At 47.2% G+C, this 22114-nt stretch overlaps 1 protein-coding gene across 12 annotated transcripts in view; it reads left to right on the top strand.

Moving 5' to 3' along the window:
- Nucleotides 1-1950: 1950 nt before the first annotated feature.
- FOXP1 (forkhead box P1) overlaps nucleotides 1951-22114 on the top strand; it is a 305369-nt gene continuing 285205 nt past the window's right edge. For all 12 annotated transcript variants that reach the window (XM_005885061.2, XM_014532393.1, XM_014532392.1 and 9 more), the window contains exon 1: nucleotides 1951-2011. The gene's annotated coding sequence lies outside the window, so the exon portion shown is untranslated. The remainder of the gene's footprint in view (nucleotides 2012-22114) is intronic.

Genomic DNA, 22114 nt, shown 5'->3' with positions numbered 1-22114 from the left:
AATGACATTTGTAGTATCTGGAGGGTGGGCCAGCCTCGATTTCTCCCCTTGTCCACTGATGGATGATACTGTGTTGTGTAGAGAGGAGTAGAGAAACGGGGCCAGTACTTACCCGAAAATGTTCTGCAGGTTTGAACACAGTGTTACAGATAACTTTGTTCAAAGTAGGTGTTTTCAGCAGTTTCTTTAAAATTAAAGTTTAATAAGGCCCAGTGGTTGGCCAGGCCTGTGTGACAGCAGTCTCACCTGCGTGGCAAAGGCTGATGCTGTCGGTCTGACTGCCACGCAGGAGGGACGAAGCCCAGTAGATAAACGTGAGAATCAGCTTAGCTCCTTCGCTAGAGCACGTTTCCGAGGAAAGGAGTGACACGAGGGGGGCTCGCCCAGACTCAGGGGGGGTTGCCAGGGCTCCCTCACTTCCCATTGAGACCAAGAGGGCGGAGCGGAGCCTCCGTGCGGTGGTCAGTGGCCTGGGCTCTGAGACTCCTCTGATGTGCATGCGCCGGCTGCTCTGCGTCCCAGGCCGCACTGCCATTGCTGTTTCCTGAGCACCGTTCGCTCGGCCAGGGTTCCCACCCCTGCAGAAACCTATCCTGGCACAAACACCAGCAGGAAAGTGCAGACTGTCATTTTCTATTTGAATTGTTTTGTGTAAAAACAAAAAGGTTTTGGGCAGGTTGCAAAATAGTAATTTTAAGTCCCAGAGCTAGGGTTTTCCCCCACCCAAATGGTGAGCATTTATGGTGAAAACCTCCAATTTCCTCTTAGAGTAAACATGAAAATTATGATTTCACTCAGAGCCTGCATTTCTTTCCAATCTTAATAGCAAGAATCTGCATACACTTGCTGGTGGAAATGTCATAAATTGGCCTTGTATCAATTCCTCAAAGATAGCGCTCCCCCAGGTGCCCCCGCAGATCTAGCCCCCATGCAGCCAGCGTTCGCTCAGCGAGGTTGTCTTCCCTGTCAGGGCTGCAGCAGGGGCTGAGCAGGGAGACGCCCTGCGTAAACTCTACAGCACTCCATTCCATATTGTTCTGAAGAGTGAGCAAAAGGATACTAACATTTCCATAAAGTGATGATACAATTTCACCATCTTAGAAAATTAGATGAGCATTTGGTCGATCGATGTGGAATGAGTCCTGTTCCCTGTTGCTAACTTGATCTAAATTAATAAACAAATGTTTTTCTTTTCACTTGTGCCGTATGTTGATCCTGGCTCCATGGCAGAAAGGGGCAACCTGCATGGTTCTTAAAGGATCACACTGTTTTGCATAAGGGAGTGCGCGTGCAGGGTGGATGCGGGAGAACGTGTTCATCCTTTCTTTGTGTTTTAGGAAACTTGCTTTCAACTGCTTAGTTCATCTGACACGAACTGTTTTTATGTAACTTATTTAATCTGGCAGATACATGCTAAGTGGAAAATATTCTGAGAACAGCTTCCACTCCCATCAGCCCCATCCCTCCCCATCCTGGAACTGTGGTGCTTACGTCCTTCTGAAGGGCCCAGAGTGGCCACAGCAGCTTGTCTACGGGCACTCTCTTCCAGAGGGAGTGAGAAGCCTACGCATCAATGCATTCAAGGTTGAGGATGGGAACCAAACAGACACGCTCAAATAGCAGTCTGCTTTCCAAACACAGACCCGCGAGTCATGCATTATTCCACACGAAAATAAATTGACAGACAGCAAGGCAAGAAAAAGTTCATGAGCAAAATTTGAAACGTTTCACCTCGACTTTTTCCATTGGAGTTGTCTTGTTGTCCTGAAGAGCTCAGAGGCATGTGGTCCAGATAGTGAGGTCTTGGGACTTGTTTTTATTAACTCTGAAAGTCGCTTGCCATTGAACATAACTGAGTCTCTTCGTTGTTTTTCTTGAATCTCCCAGGCAAGAGAGGTGGTTGCTAGTTTCTCTTGACATTCAGATTTTGATGTTCTCTTTTGTTTTCAGGGTAAGAAGTGACCTTTTGAGGTGACTGTAACTGAAGATTGCTTCACAGAAGCCACAAAAGGTAAATGCAGATACCATTAGTGGGATAATGTGTAGGGTAGTAGCTGTCACCTTTTAAGCATCTTCAGTTCTCTTCTGATCTACATATTTATCAAGTGGATGTGCATTTATTTGTGTGTAAGTATGTATGTGGCATATTTTGGGAGGTCATTAAAGAAGAGATCCCCTTAAGAAATGGTCCACAGAGTCATATTTCCCCCCGAATATCAAACTTTTCCCCTTTGTTGAAGCTGAATTTTTTTGGGGGGTGGGGTGGGGGGTGTTGAATTGGATTAAAGTTAGAGAGGCATATTCACATCACAAAAGTGGTGATTTCATAAAATGAACTTGCTGCTAATAAGAGTAACGCGTGTCAGTGTTCTGAGCCGGTGTCATCAAATTGATGTTCATCTGGCGGCTTCATAATCACCTTCTTTCAGAAATTAATCGTTAGGCACCATAGCAACATGCCACGTTGCTGGAACTGCGGAGCGGCGTGGGCACATCCTGTGATGTCAGCAGGTGGCTGCCTGGTTCCGTGGCCTTGCTTGACAATCAAATGAGCACTTGATTCTAAACTAGAAGTTTTCCAGGAGACTAGTGTAGCTTGATGAGTTAAAACTCAGTGAATTTTCTCAGATTCACATTTGGGAGGGGACAAAAAGCATTCTGCTTGAAGTGATTATGGAAGCTACTTTTTTTTTTTTGATTCCTCAAGTACATATCTCATCACATACAAGTTAATCTTGCCGGTTGTTTTAACATCTCATGTTTCTCAAGTGGTGTCTTCATTTTGTTTTTGAATTATGGCCACTAAGCGTTCCATGCCCAGCGGTAGGTTGTGTGTGTCTTCGAACAGGCGTCGAGGCCTGGCTGTGCGAGTTCCCAGCCGCGGGGGTTTGAGCCTGAGATCAGGCGCCTCGCCCGCAGCTGGACAGGCCCGTGGTGGGCCTTTCGAGTGGCACCGATGCTGGCACCGGCTGGTTTTACATCTCACCCAGGGTGCTGGGTTCCAGAACGCCTTCCAGAGGTGATGCTTTGTTTTTAAACTTGCATTTCAGCACATTTGATTTGGGCCAGAAAATCCAACCTGCCTCATCTCACCACCTTTGAGATGCGAGGACAGGGCCCTCGGCGGCCCGGCCAGCAGTGTGCGCACCCAGTCGGAGTGCGGCTTTGGGCAAAGCTCTTCCTTTGCCGAGACTCAGTTTTCTACTCTTGACAATGAAGCTCAGTCTGTTCTCAAGACTGCAGACTTGCCCGTGAGGGGCCACGCGGTAAATGCTGCGTGTGGGCCGCCGCCTGTCAGCTCCTCAGCTCAGCTCTCCTTGTGCCCCGGCCCCTGGGGCCCCTGAGGCCTCAGCCAGGGCTTCTCCTGCGACGCCCAGCCCGTCTAACGCATCTCCGGCTGTTAGCAAAGGTTTCTAGGGAGGCGAGGGGTTCTGATTAAAGCTGGAAAAGTGGTTGGACAGAGTTGTGTTGGCCCTACAGCTTCAAATAGAGCTTCATCAGGAGGTTTTCTTTCTTTCATTGGGGGGGGCGGGGGGGGACTCACCCGTGAGCACGAATGATTTTCTTCTGACTTGATGTCTTGACTATGACCATGCATACACACATGACCTGAACATGGACATGAGTGTGCAGAGTGATTTTGCCCAATTCTATAAGATTGTTCAAAGTTAAAAATATCATGAGTTAAGGGAAAGTTTGGTAAAAATAAAAAAGTTTCTTAAATTTGTTATCAGTGTTGACTAAGAAAAAAATGCTTTCTTTTAAAAAGAACTTTGATATTTCAATTGCAGTTGACATTCAATATTATATTATCAAAAATGTTTTCTTTATAATTACTGTCAAGAACATAATATATTATACAATATCCTGAAAATAAGGAACCCCTTCTTAAATTTCAAGAACACAGAAAAAGTTTGTCCTTCTGTACCTCCTTTTTTGACACAGAGTGAGCTGAATAACAAATTCACATAATTTTTATTTCGACTTGACTGCTAGGAAGCTCAGAGTAAGAGTTTGTGCTCAATCTCTGTAGTTTTTTCAACTTCAACTTTTTTGTTGATACAACTTTTTGTTGTTGATGTATTTTAAAATAAACTTGATTTTTTTCTACCCCCAGTTAGCATTTCATTATTTAACTTTTTTTACTTCTACAATATCAATTCCATCTGTGTTTTGACTCATTTAAATTTTTCTTTTTAGAAATAAGTTAAGGTATTTAGACTCAAATAAATAATAAATGACATGAAATTTTTTACCTTTTAACAAGCTCAATGATCCTTTAAAACTAATCCATATATATCTTGATCTCTTATATGTAAGGCAAAAAGAAAAAGCCTTGTTACAAATATAAAATCTAGAAAAATATCTATGCAGTGGATAGAATGATTATTGTTTCTTCCCAGTGAGTAGACCTTAAGCAAACATGAGATCGTGCTGCCAGCGATGGTAAGAACCCAGCACTGCCCTCCACCTGCGAGGAGGGTGCCAATCTCAGATGCCAGCGCCTTAGTGAACGCCCTGGCCGCATGTGAAACCTGGGAATCATCAACTGCCAGCAGAGATGCAGGGGAATCTGCCTGCAGTGGCCTGATGGGAACACTGGCTCTGTGCATGAAAGTGGTCAGGCCAACGCAGAAAGCCAGACGAAACCATTTTTCAAATTTAGTTACAAAGGTCTGGAGAATCGTAAATAACAGTCATCATACTTGGTCGTGGTACTAACAAGTTTCCCAGTAGATCTGAACATTTTATAAAATGGGTCTGGTTGCCAGCATTCCTGGCAATTATCATAATCCCCACTTTACAAACTGGGCAAGGGGCCCCCAGATGAAAGGGAACTCCCCCAAGGTCATCTAGGAAGCCAGACAGAAGGAAAGAGGCCGCTAGCGTCCTGCTGTGGCGGCCCTTGGTTTGGCGAGTTAGTAATGCCGTGTCTATCAGTTTCTCCCTGTATCCCACTTCCATTGGCAATTCACCCACATGCATTTTTGCTTCAAATTCAAATCCAATTTGTAAAATTCACCATCTTGTATTCAATTCTGAATGGCATTGGGAGTCAATGATAATAGTCAAGATCATATAGATTATAATTAAATGGTTATTTTAAAACATCAGATATCTTCAAACATTTTATCTGTTGGTTCATTTTTGTAATAGTCACCTTATTTGAGGGAAAGTGAACCAATGTAAAGGAATGTGTAGTCGTCGCAGTTTTTCTCCCATCCCCAATTTGAGCTACTTTTTTTTGTTAGATCAAGGAGTTACAATGCATCCTTATAGATTCTACTCACCGTGTCTTACATATTGCAAATTATTTCTTGGCTACAAAAAAGCTAAAATTGGCTATTCAGCCATTTAAAATATATTCATTGGCTCTTTGGAAAGTGTATATGTATGTGATGTAAATATTTACGTAATGAAAATATTCCGAGTTAAATCCATTCAAAATGACCTCTTTGCAATTCAGCATTTGAATTGTGTAACTATTAATTCATGAAGCTGTTCTGAAGACGCTGGGAGAGAGCGTCTCCACTGGCTGCCATTGGCGGAAATTAGCAGGCAGTTCCTTAGGCACGGAAGCCCTCCTGCTTCCCCCACCCTCCAGAGCCACACACGCCAACGTGGCTGCACCCGTCAGGGCAAAGGCGCGGCTGTTGTAGTGCAGAGCCCTGGGCACACCGTGACCTCACTAAAACACAAGCTTACTCTCTCTCATAGAGCAGCTGGCCGGTCTGGCTTGACGGGAGGCCTCTCCCTCTTGTGCTGTCCTCTTCGGGGCTTGTCCTTATCTACGTGGTTGAAGCACAGTGAAGTCCAAACCAGCAATTTTTTTGAAGCAAATGAGTTAAAAATTGCACACACTATATCCATTGACATTTACTTGGAAAGAGTATCGTCATATGGTCACAAGAAGCTGCAATGGCTGCTGGGAAAATGTCTCTACCTGGGTGGCCACAAGTGTCGGAGAAATGGAGAACAAACAGATTTAAGGGAATAGTACAAATCAACTTGATTGGTTGAATTGCCTCAATCCAATAATTTCATTCCTTCCTTCCTTCATTCATTCACAGGGATGTACATACTACTACATACATGCATGAGCTCCTACTGCAGATATTAATTGGTGCTGTGTGCCAGGTGCTGGCTCATAGCACTGTGTGGGGAGCCCAGTCCTCAGAGGGCTCACAGTGTAGAGAGGAACACAGCCATTCGGAAGGACGATGGCGAAGGCAGGAAGGGCAGGCACTGGTTGCTCTGATAATGTGCTCTCTCATAGGGAGACCCGGGTCTGGGGGTATGTATTATAGCATTAAATGGATGCTATGTTGGATTAATTCCATTCTCTTGTACCTTTCATGCCAGTGCCGTTGTGAATGCTATCAGGCATGTCAACTTTTTGGTAATAGCTTTATTGAGGTATAGTTCACACACAATACAATTCGCCCATGTAAAGTGTACTGTTCAGTGTTTTGAGTACATTTACAGAGTTTGCAACCATCATCACAATGTAGTTTTAAACATTTTATCACCCCAGAAAGAGAGCTACCCATTAGCAGCCACTCCCCCAACCCAGCCTCTGGCAACAAAAATCTACTTTCATCTGTATAGATTTACCTATTCTGCATGTTTTACATAAATTGAATCATGCATTAGGTGGTCTTTTGGGACTCACTTCTTTCACTTAGCATCATGTTTTCAAGGTTCATCCGAAGCTTTTCAGTTTTTAACTGTTTTACAACCTCAGAGTTGTTTGAATTCTCAGTTCTAAATCCAACACAATGGTGGCCTGAAGTGCTCTCACAGGGGTGGGTTGTGGGGAAGTTACTGTTTTCATGCTGTTTATATTTCCATAGAACTGACTTGGTCTCTCAACAGTTAAAACTTTAGGATTTAAATGTTTGCATTTTAAGTTAGCTGTTTCTAAACATTGTTAACCATAATGCTAAACCAAGTTACCCCGTGAACAAGAGCTGTCTTTCCTGTATGTTACTTTCAAAGAAAAAAAAATTTAAATACTGATTTCCAGAGAAATATGCTCATTAGAGTTTTTTTTCCCAAGCATAAGTCACTTGCTGAAATGTACATGAAGGCATATTTAGTAGTAAAGACAATATTTGCAGCAATTATCAAGTAGCCATATTTTGCACAGTTGAACAATAAAAAATATAAAACCAAATAACAAATGGTTTTATTCATTTTTTCAGAATGATGTTTTTGCTCTTCCATCTGCTAAGGGCACAAATATTCCAACTGCATGAGATTCACTTTGAGCATCTTATCAAGGAGTTCTCAGCTCAGGTGACAGCTTAACAGCATAACAGATGCAGGAATTTTTCCCCCTTTTGGTTATTCAGAAACCTCAGGAAGAAACTTGGAGCCTAGCTGTGCAACGGCAATGCCTCGTTTAGGGCAGCACACCTGCCAGACCTCCCCTGCCCACCCTGGCGTCTGCTGACCTCCCGCACTTAAAAGAGCACATGGCGTGTTTTTTGGGGGGGGGGGGGGTCCTTATTTTGAGGCCAGTTTAAAAGTTGACCCTTTCTGCCTAGGGCTAAGTTTGGATTTGAAGTTCATGGTGCCCTTTTCAAAGACTGGTGAGTGGGATTCTGTAAAAATGAAAACTGAAGATTAATCGTTACACCTCTCTTTCCTTGATCTAAGCTATTGTACCTCCATGTCAGTGGTATTGGGTGGGGAGAGAAAAATGAAAAACTGGACATCTTTCTACTCAGTTCAAATGCACTCTTTGTGACGTGTGAAAAGTGTGCAGATCTCCCTTTGAATGTGTTATGCATGTCGTGTATAATCAGAGGTAATCAGATGTTTGTTAATTGTCGGGCAGTGCACTGAGTTAATTTAAAGGACCTTTGAGTGGAAAGAAGCCTGCATCATTCGCTGCACTGTGCTGACCTTGGCCCCTGATGATCAAGGTCTTCAGTTCCTCCCCTGCCCTCCAGGCTCTTCTCCTGGGAAGTCTGTTCCCCTTTAGAGGTCCTGAGCACCCCTGGAGGCCAGAGGAAGTGTCACTCATTTCAGAGTACATACCTAAAGCTTATTTAGAACAGTGATTTTTTTTTTTTTAGAACAGTGATTTCAGAAGTGGGCATGGGAATCCATTTGTGGGTTAGGAACTCAATTTAGTGGGTTGTGCCCAAAAGTATTTAAAGCAATTAATAAACTCACATTGGAGTGGAACAAGCCTATCCTGTCAACATGGAAAGTACTAGGTACATGTGGCTGTGAGCACTTGACATGTAGCCAGCCCAGACTTCTATGTGCTGTTCGTGGAGAATTCCCAAAGTGCTTCAAAGACTTTGTATGGGAAAATGAATGTGGGATATTTGAATAATTATTTTTATTGGTTATACGTTGAAATGATTATATTTTGGATATATTGGGTTAAGTAAAATAAATTGAAATTAATTTCAACTGTTTCTGTTTACTTTTTTCAGTGTGGTTAAAGTTACATATGTGGCAAGCATTGTGTCTCTATTAGCTTGTTCAGATGGTGGAGAGTATAGCAGTAAATGAGGCGACACACCCTCTGTTCGGATACGTGGCTCTGTGGGGTGGGGACTGGAGGAAAATGTAGTAAATAAATATGAGGGGATACGGGCTGTGGAGAAAATAGAGGAGGGTACAGGAGGGGTTGCCACTGCAAATAGTCAGTGACTTTGAACAAAGGTTGAGCATATTGTAAGGAGAGCAAGCTGGCCAGTGTGGCCAGGAAAAGCCAGCCAGTGGGAGAGTGGAAGGAAGGAAGGCCAAGTAGTAGCAGGGCCAGACCGAGTCAAGCGTTGATTAAGGCTGAAGGGACTTAGTCTTTCAGTGAAATATGGAGACTTTGGTGGGCTTTGAGGTGGGACAAGCTCTGACTCTGGGAGCTGTTGTGCTGCTAGACTCGGGGGGTGAGACAGTAGGCAGGAAGACCTGTTAGGAGGCCGCTGGAACAGTCCAGGGAGATGAGATGATGGCCAGGGTCAGGATGGTGGTGGAGGTGGGGAGGTGGCTACACTTGGGACTTATTTGAAGGTCGAGCCAAAGATTCCTCGGTGCAGTCGATGTGGCATTTGGAAGAATTGCCCCCAGGATGGCTCCTGGCATGTTTGTCCTGGCGTTTGGCTTGTGGCTAGAAAGAGAAGAGTCGGGCAGAGCAGGTCCCCTTCAGCTGTCCTGGCGGGTGGAGCTGCCGTTCACGGGAATAGGAAAGCCCGTGGGTCAGCGTGAGGGGTGAAAAGAGCCCACTTTCCCCTGTTGAAGATGGGAAGCAGGCTTCACACGGGACCCTCGCAGAAGGTGTAGGGCACGCTGCAGAGAGATTTTCCACGTGAGACAGATTGCGCTCAACTCCGAATATAGCATGGGAGCAGGGCGAGAGCAGGGGGTGGAAAATTGTTAAGAGGAAATGATCAGCGGGAAGGGGAGGGTCCTGGTTAAAGAGATCTACAGGATTCTTGATTAAGACAGTCCAGGTGGCCCTAGCTGGTTTGTCTCAGTGGATAGAGCATCGGCCCATGGACTGAAGGGTCCCAGGTTCCATTCCCATCAAAGGCACATACCTTGGTTGCAGGCTTGTTCCCTGGTCCTGATTGGGGTGCGTGCAGGAAGCAACCAAACCATGTGTTTCTGTCTCTCCCCCTCCCTTCCTTGCTCCCTAAATATCATTGGGTAAATATCCTCAGGCGAGAATTCACCACCACCACCGAGACAGTCAGGTGCACAGGCGCCAATATCCTGGGGGTGGGGGACAGGAGGGTAGGACTTGATCAGGTAGAGGGCGACCCGATGTGGGGGTGGGCTTCTGGTTGAGCTGAGTGGGTAGGATTCTTGCTAAAACTGCCTTCCACACGGTAGTGCACGTGTTTAGGAGCACGGCTAACGTTTGGGTAAGCTGTCACTGTCAAGAGCGGTTGAGGGAAGCAGTGGAGACCAGGAGGCTCTTGACCATTCATGCAGGTTGAGATGTCAGCCGAGTGTTCGGATACGTGGCTCTAGAAAGCCCTCGGAGGGCCACGTGGAGGGTTTCTGAGCGCGGGAGTGATGTGCACAGGCACGAGAGCGGAGGAGCTCGCTGAGGAAGCCAGGGTGTAGGAAGATGAGAGGGCTGCCAGGGGTGCGTTCAGAAGCCAACACCATCGAGAGGCTTGGGTACAGGTACCAGATGGAGGCCGGTGGAAGGGCAGTGCTGCGGGTGAGCGGAGCCGCCGACCCTGTTGGAGGTGGGGAGCCTTGTCCGCAGGAAGCGCTTCAGGAGTCAAGGACAGTGATGACAGAGAGCTGACTTGGGGCTTGTCAGCATGGAAGTCATAGTCAACTGTAACAAGTGCCAGAATACCTGACTCTCACTCTTGGAACATACACTGGCTTTGTACTACCGGTCTGCGTGTGAACATCAGGCCTCCTGAGTGATCTCCCCAGGAAGAGTGCCTGCTCAGCACGCGTGCCTCCACGCCTTGCAGCCCACTGGCCGGGGTCCCAGTGCCGCGGTGGGAAGTGAACAGAGAAAACCTTACGGCTCTAGAAAGGGAGCCTGTGCACTGTGCCCTTTTGAGTCAATCTCTCATCCGATGGTTTAGATTTTAAGTCTAAAACAAAGACAGGGCAAAAGGGGGGTATACTTGCATCTCTAACTTGAAATATGTTCTTTTTAATCATCTGAAGTACATCACAGCTTGTTGTGGTTAGCATAATCTCTAGATTAGTAAAGTATTAGTTTGTGCCTAAGCCACATGTTAGTCTATCACCTTTACCTTATACTAATATAGGTAGTCTTTTATGGGTTCATCCATCTTTCAAATCAACTAAAAGCATCAAAGACTCTAGCTTACTCAAAATTCTGAAACACAGTTGACCATTTTTGAGATTTCTCAGGCTGGTCCCAAATCTTCCAGCATCTCAGAAATTGTAAGTAAAATAACAAAAAACATGTGTTGTCCCTACTTGGATAATAAATACCACTAAGGAAGGATTGGATGAAGGAAGAACATTTCTTCCTCTTTGTGAGAAAAACATGTACGTGTGTTTTTAAATTACAAATTTTTAAATTATAATTTTTCATTATAAAATGTTTTTAGGAGAAATTAAGGAAGCAATGCAATGTCACTGGTGGCCTCATCTAAATAGTTGAACATTTTATCTGTATCTTGCCAATATTTTGTGTGTGTATATATGTACATATATATAGACTTGTACTGTATATACTCTTTTGTTTCCTGCTTTACCATTAATACCCCAAGTACTTCCCCAGCTCTAACATAGTGCACGCACGGCTTTGCTAGGGGCCTTGATGCTTCTGTTGCTGTGGCCTGTGCTGCATTAGCGGCCTTCCGGTCCCTCCCAGTCAGTGGCCTGCTGGCGGCCGCCTCAGGAGAGCTCGCTCTCTTGATGAGCTTATAAATGAGGCTGTGAGTTTAGATGGCCTCCCACTCCCTCAACTGTGAAGTCACGTTAAAACCCATCCGAGGCACGTAAGTCCTGCCCTGCGTTGTTCTGCGTGTTTTCCAGGATAATGTGAGGCACCATTTACATTAACTGTTTGCAAAATTTCTAGACTTTAAGTTGCCAGGCATTTTTCTTTGCTGATCTGAATCGTCTCTTGATTTCCAGCATGTGACCAGGAATTTGTGTCTGTGCGGGGGAGCAGCCGGGCTCCCTCTCCTTCGTTGATTATCCCAAACCTCAGTCCTTCGCAGGTCCCTGAGCAAACCATTCTTTAATGTGACTGCATCTACATCTCCACATTTTGCTTTGGTTGGGTTTTAGTCAGTTTACCCTGGAAAAGTAACATGGACTCACGGCTTTTAGAGCGTAGCAGCTCAGCTCTCTGGTCTGCCCATGTACTGAGTTCCTACGAGGCTCGCCGTGTCCCACCCTCCTAAGGCCCTTGCACCTTCAAGTTCTAAAATCCCCAAATGACCCCTCAGTGACAGCCTTAGATTTGTGGCTGTGAGAGGACGAACTCAGGAATGTTGGACTCTCTGGTCCGTTCCTTGTAATTGACTGAAGGTGAAACTGAGATCCTGAACCGGGCAGTGACCTGGCCCAGGCCGCAGCGCACGGCGCCCTCTGGATGGGGAGTCCCTGTCTCCTCTCCTGCACCCTTTCCTTCCTTCCAAGGTGGAATACCAAGAACAAGTGCAACGATTCCAATTTGACCATCACAAAGCTGACTGTTAATAAAGAAGCAAGTCCCTGCTGGAAACCGAAGCGTGTTTCCTTGGGGACACGACCCTTTCCGACTGCGTCCCCGCTCCTCCCCTCCGGCTCACTGGAGGGGAATCACCCTGTACAGGTGTTCAAAACGTAAGATACGACCGTCCTCAAGACCTCAGTCCCAGAACACGCCCACTGCCCTCTCCCTCTTCCCTCACTTCCTCCTTCCCTGCTCTGGACCTTCTAAAGCTTCTAATGCTGCCGCCCCCCCACCCCCTCCTCCTGACCTTTTTGTCCTTTTAACAAGGCCCCTGTGAAGGTTTGTGCAGCACCCCCTGCTGGTGGAAACTGTGTGTAAACAATTGGATGTCTGTTTCAGAAGTTGGGTTCCTCTGTCCTCTTGGACTACTCACACCTGAGCACCTACCTCCCTGTGACCTGTGTTTGCCCAAGGGCTGGGGCACGGGAAGGGACAGTGACATGTGTGCTTCTGTTTTTTGGGTGTGAGACATCCCCAGCAGACACGTGTGTTCCGTCAGATGTACGCCCAAATGCCTTCCTCAAAGGTCTATAAAATGGACTGATTTTAAAAAGGGTGGGGGGAAGATTTGCCTGTTGTTTGGGTTCTGCTGCAGTGGGTATCAGCTGATACCCCAGAACTGTGCCTCTGTTTGTTTACAATGTTCCTGAAGGGCGTCTATCTGATCACTGGATCCCAACAGAGAGAGGCCAGTAAGCAGGAAGCCCAGGGAGCTGTCTGTTGGAGTGTCGTCCTGTACACCAAAAGGTTATGGGTTCGGTTCTCAGTCAGGGCACATACCCAGGTTGCAGGTTCGATCCCTGGTCCAGGCACGTGCAGGAGGCAGCTGATTGATATTTCTCTCTCTTTGTAGAATCAATAAAATAAAACACTAACAACATATCCTCAGGTATAAGGATTAAGTTTAGACAAGGAAGCCCAGGTAGAGTGCATGTGAAAGGTAATGGGGATTTGTTTTTTAGCCAGAAGATCGTTGACTCAGGTCACAAACGCAGTAGCAGCCATCAGCTGTTGCTTCCAGGGGTTTTACTCATCGGCTGCTGAAGTGTGTGCAGCATTGTTTGTGGGAGCAAAAGCAGTGCAATCCCCTAAATGTCTGTCCGGAGGACAGGGGGAAACCAGTGCACATACAAAACACATAAGATTGTATGTGTAGAAGTTTTTGGAAAAGAGACCAGACTCTGCTACCAGAGGTCCCTCTGGGAAGGGAAGCTGGCCGTTGGGGGTTGGAATGAATTTTCCCCCTTTCCTGTGTGTACTGTTGGGCTATATGTGAATATAATAGCCTTTAGACATAGCTGTTCTGAGATGTCAAAGAGGAAACCTCAAGGGCACAAGCCTGCTAAAAAAACCGGATACTGAATTTTGGCAAGCTCTCTTTTAAAGCCTTGCTTTTAGTAAGTGTGAAATCAGGTGGGATAGCTGATTGATTTCAAAACCCAGTGATAAGAAACAGTTGATTCAGCCCAGATCAACCACATTCTCACTTCAGACTACCAACTTTTGTGACTTGTCTCTTGTCAATGCTCATTTATTGATAGACTTCCATGGTCTGTGTGTCACCAAAGACATGGTTTTATTGATAGACTTCCATGGTCTGTGTGTCACCTAGAACATGTTTTATTGATAGACTTCCGTGGTCTGTGTGTCACCTAGAACATGTTTTATTGATAGACTTCCATGGTCTGTGTGTCACCTAGCACATGGTTTATTGATAGACTTCCACAGTCTGTGTGTCACGGAGAGCATGGTTTTATTGGTAGACTTCCATGGTCTGTGTGTCACCTAGAACAAGGTTTTATTGATAGACTTCCATGGTCTGTGTGTCACGGAGAACATGGTTTTAGTTGCCGCCCATACTGGCTTAAGCAAAAAGGGACTGAGTAGGTCAGGAGTAGGCCTGGCTGGACATGATCTAAGCCCTAAAGCCCATCCTTACATTTCTCCCTCTGCTTCCTTCTCTGTTGCCCCATTCCTAGTGGGCCCCTTCCTGGTGGCAAGTGGCTCTAGCAGCTCTATCTGGGCCGCTTCTCAGCTCCAAGAGTCCAGACCCTTGGGAATTTATTTCAGGCTTGCCTTGGCCACGGGCTTCTTGGGGGACCTTGAGGGTCAGCTTTCACTCTTCTCTGTCTTCTATTTCTATTTGTAATTCAATTAAAATTGACAAGCCCCAAACTCCTACTATATTCTAAGCTCTATAGGCCTGAGAACACCAAGATGAATAAAATATTTCTACAGATCTTGGGGAGGTCACAGAATGTTAGGAGGCAGGGAAACCCTTTTAGTTGTGAATTATTAAACTGAACGGATTCTAGAGAGGACTCATCTCTCCCGGGATCTTGGTGGAAGAGTCCTCAGAGAAATGGCGGGTAAAGCCCCTCTGGGAGCAGACTCCATCCTGCAGACAGGCCAGAGGAGCTGGGGACGGCCTCCCAGCGGAGAAGAGCATAGGGAGTGGTTTTAATCTCCATCAAGCTCTGTTTATCAGATTTCCCAGCTGCCCCTGCACCATCCTCTTCTCATCTTGTGCCCCCTCCCCCCTCATCTGCCCTCCCAGGCCAGCACTGTTCCACTGTGTTTCTTTGCACACATTTGGCAGGTGCATTCATTACTTTGTGTCATTATTTACTTATCTCCCTTCCCTAGTTCCTTTTTTTGCTCATTGTCTGGGCTGCACAATTAGTGCCCTATTTTCAAGCAATAGCCCCCCATTAGCAAAGGGGTTGCCGCTCCAAGGACAGACTTTGTCATCAGAAACTTGGTTCCCAGGCACTGAAATAATGGAGTCAGCCCTGGGCTGTATTCAAGGAAGACTGGAGGGGGTGGGTAGAGCATGGAAATATCAGCCATTTCTTGTGCTGGAAATACAATGCAGTCGTCTCGAACCTGAGGAAGATAAGGAGCTTAGAGGAGGAGGAAAGCAGCTCCTTCGATGGCTGAGGAGTGAGGAGGAAAGGAGAGGCCTGGGCCTGGCCTAGGGTTGGAGTCCAGTTCTGTTACAATGGCAGTAGGTGGAAAGCAAACCCTTCGTTGGGCTTGCCCCTTCCCAGCACCTGGTTGCATGCATGGAATTCCTGGAGTCTGAGCTGGAGCACATGGCCCAGTCGTGGCTTTTTTCCCTCCCACCGATCTGACCCTGGCTATTCTGAAACCAGGAGGAAGTACACCTGACCACCTCTGCTCGTTGTACAGCGGAGAGGAACGAATACAAGAGGGTGCGAGGTGTACAGTGCAGTGAGGCCTCTCCTGAGTCCTCCTTTGCACTTAGTGAGAAGGGAGGAGACCCCACTCCGGAGGGGGCAGAGGGCTTCCTTTCTGCAGGTGCTGTATCTGCCAAGCCAAAGAGACCTTGGCCCTAGACAGGCCTGAGCTCGTGGTGAGCTCCCCAGCAGCTCTGGACAGTGTAACCCCAGAGGGTACCAGCGCGAGCATTGGGAAGACCGCAGCGCTCTACACTGGCTCCAACCTCTAGTCCAAAAACCCTCCAGGGCGGCGCATTAATAAGGGCAGAGTTCTTTATCACAGTCAGTTCTCGAAAGCTGACCACAGAAAAGCCTTCTATTAGCTGACTTTACAGGGCTGTTGGTCACTGGAAAGGAAGGGCTGAGATTGGAATTTCTAGGTTGGAGCGGAGCGGGGCACTGGAGACCGTGTGAGGAGATGAGAGAAGACGCTGGGGTGGAAGTGTTGGGCACAGGCCTGGACACGCCCAGGTCTTCTCCACTGTTGTGAGACCACCTTCTGCTACTGCTCCCCTCGCCCCCCGCAGACTGAGGAGCCCTGAGGCAAGGGCCACATTGGTTTTGCTCACAGCTGTTGAACCTGTAGCCTCCTATGGACACTCTGGTTTAGCGCCCATAATGCAGAGGCCACTGTCGAAAGCAGCTTGCCCATACTATTTTTCATTTCATTGTTTTTAAAAATTTCCCCAGTGATATATTTACCCAGGTTTTATTCTTCATTCTCCTAAAATCAGAGAGTCTGTTGCGCGCACAAAAAAGCATTATTCTATGTGTATAGAACGTTGGAATGTTGACAGATATAACACTGCCTTGTTCAGGGGCTATTTTTAGGTGTGCGCCTTATCTTAAAGTCACTCTAAAATCCCAATGGATATAAAACCTGTCTTTTAAGACTCTTTTAATTCCTGATTTAGAATATATAATAGGTGTTTTGCAGTTATTTCCCCAGTGAGACTCTTGAGCGTTTTTAGTGCCAGAACAGTGTCTTATATTTATTCATCTCCCCTTTCAGTGTTCTACACATAGTAGGTCTTGTCTCAGAGGCAGGACCATTTTTGAACAGCAGTGTGAGCAGTTCAGGCCCCGGGAAATGGCGCTCCTGTAAGCACGCCCGTGGACGCACATTAATAGATGCCCGTTTCTCTGTGCGAGGCTTTTCCTTTTGTCTTCTTTCTGTGTTTGGTACATGAACAGGCTGTCTCTCTGTGGGGAAGAGCAGAAAGCTTCTGGGGTGCAGCTGTTACATCCACCTGTGGAACCTGGCCGCAGAGATGACCACCTGCACCAGTGGTCCGTCAGTAGATTCCACTCTGCGTGTGGTTTTCTGGTCACAGGAACTGGTTTTCTTGATTTGTTAGAAAAGGGCACATTTTGGCCAACTTTGGAATGGGTAAATACATGTTTTGATATCTTCCTGGACTGAGTTTTGGATTGCCTTTTTTCCCCCTGAATTTTGGAAATTCCAGATTTAAGAGTGCATTTCCTCTTAAACTGTGTTTTCAAGTGATCACACTGTATTTATAGGCAGTAATTATTATCTTCTTAATGTGCTTTTATTGATTTTAGAGAGGAAGAAAGGGAAAGAGAGAGAAACATTGATCACTTGCCTCCTGCATGCACCCCATCAGGGCCGAACCCACAACCTGAGCATGTGCCCTGACCGGGAATCAAACTGGTGACCTTTTGGTGCCCAGCATGATGCACAACCGACTGAGCCACACCAGCTGGGGCCAGTAATTATTTCCTTTAAGAAGTGAAATATCTTCTCACACCTTTTTCCTAAAATATCTAAGTCTTTAAGAAGCATTCTTTAGTTTTTCTCTCTCTTCTATATTTGTATCTACCTGGCAAAGACCCTCTGCTGCATTTCTGTTGGAAAGGAGTAGGTGGGTGCAAGAGAATTACTACTTCATGTCTCCTCCTTGTCTAATGGCATAATAATTGATTTCTTCACCCCTTGCCACTTTAGAATAACACTTGATAACCCCCAGAAAGAGTTCAAGGTGAGGCATGGCTCTCCAGGGGAATTTATGGGCCACTCACCAGTGCGCCCAACCTTACTAACTTTCGGGGTCTGGTCTGGGGTCATCTGTCCCGTGGGAAACTGAAGTCAGTGCAGTCACATGCGGGGCCATCCCTGCCAAGACCAGGTAACAAGATAAAACGTTTACCCCTCTTAGCTGGGAAGAGGAAATGTCCATTCACTCACAGCATAAATCCTTTGCATAATATTTTTACGCTGTTTTCCTCTGCGTGTAAACCTTTATTTGGTGCCTTCTCTCTTCTGTGGTGGGACTGACTTTAGGGCCGAGGAGAATTTGGGAGATAATTCCTCCCGCCCTCCTTTCCTGTGGCTGCAACAACTGCCGAGTCCCAGTGCCGCTTTGATATAAAAAAATGTTCCGAGCCACTCGCCTGCATTGCCTCCGCCTGCCTTGTCTTAGAGGCACATCATTTTTGCACATCAGTATTAACAATTCAAACACCCTGAAATGCTAATAGCACTGGTAAGCTTTTAATTCCGTGGAATTTATTGCTTGCTGTATTTCCATGAATTTATAACGCTTTGATTCTTAAGAGCCCTATTTAATCAGTTTTGCCTGGCACGGAACATAATAAACAACGTGCCGGTGGAGAGTGCCACTCGGGGAGGCTGCTAACAAGGAAGTTAAATGCTTCTGCCACTAGCAGTTTCTTCGCTGTATTTTTCATGAACTGTAATGTACTTTGCTGGCTTCAGAGTGGTGGTTAAACACGGACCCGCCGTGCAGCGTTTGCCTCTCCGACGTCGCTGGGTGTCTGTGCAAAAAGCACAGAAGAAATCGGCGCTCTGAGCCTCACTTTTTTTCTCTTCTGGCTTAATGGGTTCTAATACTTTTTCATTATCTTTACCTTAATCTCTTAGCATATGATTTATGGACTGGAATGGTGAGTGATATCAGTGGGCAAAAACAATCATTAGAGGCTGTTAAGGAACATTTATTGTTTATTTGGCTGCCCGTCTATAAAAGTGCACATGATGGCCCTAATAGCAAAATATCAAATTATCAAGTGCTTTAAAGCAGAAAATGTCATTTGTTTCTCAAAACTGTACCAACTTTATATAATTGCCCTTTTAATTATCCCTAGTGGCCCATGAAATTTGCAAATAGAGCATCAAAGGTTTGATTTACTTACATGTTGCACTTTGGCGAGACTCTTAATGAATATTGTTTAGTACTAATGCTGAGATGAAATGTGTAAATGTTTATAGTGAGGAGCTTAGACATGGGGAGATTAGCAATAAAACCGAATCGATGGAGTTCCTTAGGATGGAGCATCATGGCCATATGCTTGGACCTAACCTTTTGAAAAATCCTTTTTTTGGTGGCATTTCATTAATTCAGGTCTAGATGAACGATGTTACGTTTAGTTTTGCAGTTCCTCTTTCTGCCTACGCGACCGCACTGTTACTTTCCTGAGGGACACTATGTTTCCTGGCAGTTTGGGGTTGGGGTCAGCTGCTGCTGCAGAAATCACGTCTCCAAGGTGACACTCAGCACTCCAGCACCAGGAGCTCGTCCTCGGGTGTGGTCTCTGTGGGTGGCTTCCAGGGGACAGCTTCCCGGCTCCCCGGGGCCCACCCGGGTGGGAGGCCCCCTGGGACCGTAGTGTCGGTGCCCTTGGAGTTAGTGGGCAGCATCGTGTGTCATGAGATGAGAAACAAAAGCTGCTGTGAGCGATGGGCACCGGATCCTCCCGGATGTGCTGCTGGGGCGAGTTTCCACCTCTCTGTGCTCAGGCGCCTTCCCAGATGCTGTCTGGCTCTGCAGAGCAGAGGCACGCAGGCACTGCAGGCAACAGGAGCAGCGATACAGGATGGCGGCAGGGAGGCCCTGGATCCCATCGCAGGCCCTTCCTCCGGTACAGGGAGCTCTTGGTTCTCCTGGCGGAGAGTGAAATGATCCTGGGGAAGCTGGCGCCCCCCGGCTGATACCACCAGTGGCGACTGCCTTGTGGGTGTGGTGTGCCGACTGCCCTGCCTGTTCCTTGCCTGCTGCTGAGCCTGTCACAGGCACAGACAGGAGCGGGGGAGGCCGTGAGGGCACATCTTCGTTCCCCTCGATCTGCCTCGCTCGTCACTGGGTCAGAGGGCTGGCCCCTCGTCTCCAGAAAACCTCCTGGCTGTTGCCTGGTGACTTGTTCTCAGAGTGATGGCGGGAAGAGCATTTCCGCTCAGGGTCTCCCCTGGCGGCCGATGAAGAGCCCTTGGAGTTCCTGGGCTCATGGTTTTGTGAGGGCGCGTCCCCCTGCCCGGCGTCCTGGGCGGGTCCTCAGCGCTCAGCAGCCGGGACACCGTGTTCCTGTCCTTCATGCGACCGTCTGACTCTCAGAGTTATTTTCTGCCTCTTTCATTCTAGCTAATGGCAATTTTGAAGCTGAAATAATTTCAAAATTATTAAGCCGCTGGCATTTTTTAAGCAATCTGTTACCCTGTCTGCAGGAGTAGTAATATTTGCCTGGTTTGACTGCTTTTGTCTTACGCAGTGGCGTCCCGCGCCCTTACCTATTGTCTCTTTTGCAAATGGTATCTCTGCTCTCGCTTTTAGCTGCATGACCTTGTCCTTCCTCATACAATAGTTGATTCCTCCCGCAAGTTGCACGTTGCACATCAGGAGCGCAATTCTGCCAGGTGTCCCCATCCTGCGCCCACTCACCGTGCAGCCCCCTGGCCGCCGCGCTGCCCTCTTCCCATGGTCTGATAGCGTCCAGACCTTGGTCTCTTATCTTTGGTTTTCCTTTTAAAACAATGTATTTGTATAGATTTCAGAGAGGAAGGGAGAGGGAGAGAGATAGAAACATCAATGATGAGAAACATTGATCGGCTGCCTCTTGCACATCCCCCACTGGGGATCGAGCCCGCAGCTCGGGCATGTGCCCTTGACCAGAATCGAACCCAAGACCCTTCAGTCCGCAGCTGATGCTCTATCCACTGAGCCAAACCGGCCAGGGTTGGTTTTCCTTTTGGATTCTCCTCCACACGGATCTTCTGTAAACTCCTTTAAACTTCTCTAAGATGGTCTAATACTGACTCTCTTTCTCTCATACATTTATGGTAGGAGGACCTCTCTGAAGCCAGGAGAGCCCTGGGCCACATCCGTTACTTCCGGCTCATGGAGTATTGATAGGTAATACAAACATTCATGCAATTTATGGTATCTTCTCAACATTTACCTTAAATAGTTAATGTTTTCACACACACACGATATATAATGCAGCATGAGTCATGTGATTTACCCAAAGTACTACTTCCGATGTGATCCATCAATGGAGCTTCAGGTTAAATTCACTCCTGACGTTGGATTTCCGTGACTGGAGGGAAGATTTGATTGCTGCGCGCATTGAATGGCCCAGGCTGTGGCTGTGGCTGTGGGCATGGGCTGGGCGCTTGCGGCCCTTCCCCACGGGAGTCCCATTCCTAGGCACCCTCCCCACTGGCCCCGCATCGGTACTTCTAGGCTTAAGGGATTCTTTCCGACGGTAAAAATGAACCCACCGTTTGGTGGGGTTCAGACCCTCCCCTGCTCTGTGTCTCGTTGTAGGTCCAGGTAACACTCCAGTCATCCCACCACACAACCTCTTGTACTTTGGAGCCTGGTTCTCAACTTGGGGTGCCCTCACCTGTCTCCTGAGTGTGACATGTGCTCCTGCCTTTTGATGCCTGAACTGTAACCATTACTTTTCACTCCCTTCCTCCTACGTGATTCTGCCGAGCTTTGAGCTTTATTTGCATGTGTTTGTCACTTTGTTCTCAGTTTCCTTTGTACTTTATCCTTCTTTTGGAGTTGGTGCTCCTGGCTCCTGCTCGCTGCTGGCTCTCCCTGCGCATTGCCATGCCCCCAGACCCCGGCCAGCCTGGCACCGGTCTGCTGCTCCCTGCAGAGCCCTGGTTCTGTCCTGGCCTGTGCGTCTGAGAAAAGAGACGAGCGTCCCTCACAGCAGCTAGTTCCTCAGGTGTCTCTTCCCACACGGGGCTGGTTCTTCCTAGCGGAGAACCTTCTAGTTGGTTCCCCAGCACTGACGCTGAGCTGAAGGGTGAGTGTGGGCCGTGGGGGCCAGACAGTGGGTTTGCCGCAGGGCTTGCCCCAGGACTCTGGAACCCAAGGCCATTCTTTCGTTCAGCTCTGGGATCTTCTTAGACTTCAAGGAGCCAGAATTACCCCTTATCTGTTTCCCAACAGATTTCCTGTGGTCACTTGTGGCAGGTACCTAGAACAGAGCTAACGCAGTTCTCAGTGAATTCAGCTTATAGTGTTGTTTGGCCAAACTTATGGTTGTCGTTGTTGTTAGGCCAAAGAGAAGCAGTCCAGAAATTTCCTGAGCGAGAAGGACGCAGAGTTTGTTGTTTTCTCTTCCTGTTTTCTTGCCTGCCACCTCTACACGCCTGAGGTTGGAGCTGGGACCTCGCGGAGTAGAGTGCTCTTGCCCCAAAGCTGAGGGAGTGTAAGTGGTACAGGCGAGGTCTCTAGAATCAGACGAACTGGGTCTTCATCGCAGCTCACCACTGCCTCTCTGTGTGATCTTGTGTTGGCAACTCTCTGAGCTTCTCTTTCCTCATCTGGTGAGGGTCCCCGCTGGGGGGCTTGGCCAGCTTGAAAACAGCCATCAGCCCCTCACCCAGGCTGGCCAGGCACCCCAG

Source organism: Myotis brandtii, unplaced genomic scaffold (genome assembly GCF_000412655.1).
Source record: "Myotis brandtii unplaced genomic scaffold, ASM41265v1 scaffold89, whole genome shotgun sequence".
Classification (NCBI taxonomy): domain Eukaryota; kingdom Metazoa; phylum Chordata; class Mammalia; order Chiroptera; family Vespertilionidae; genus Myotis; species Myotis brandtii.
Note: the sequence above shows the minus strand (reverse complement) of the source record. Positions and strands in the feature narration are given on the sequence as shown.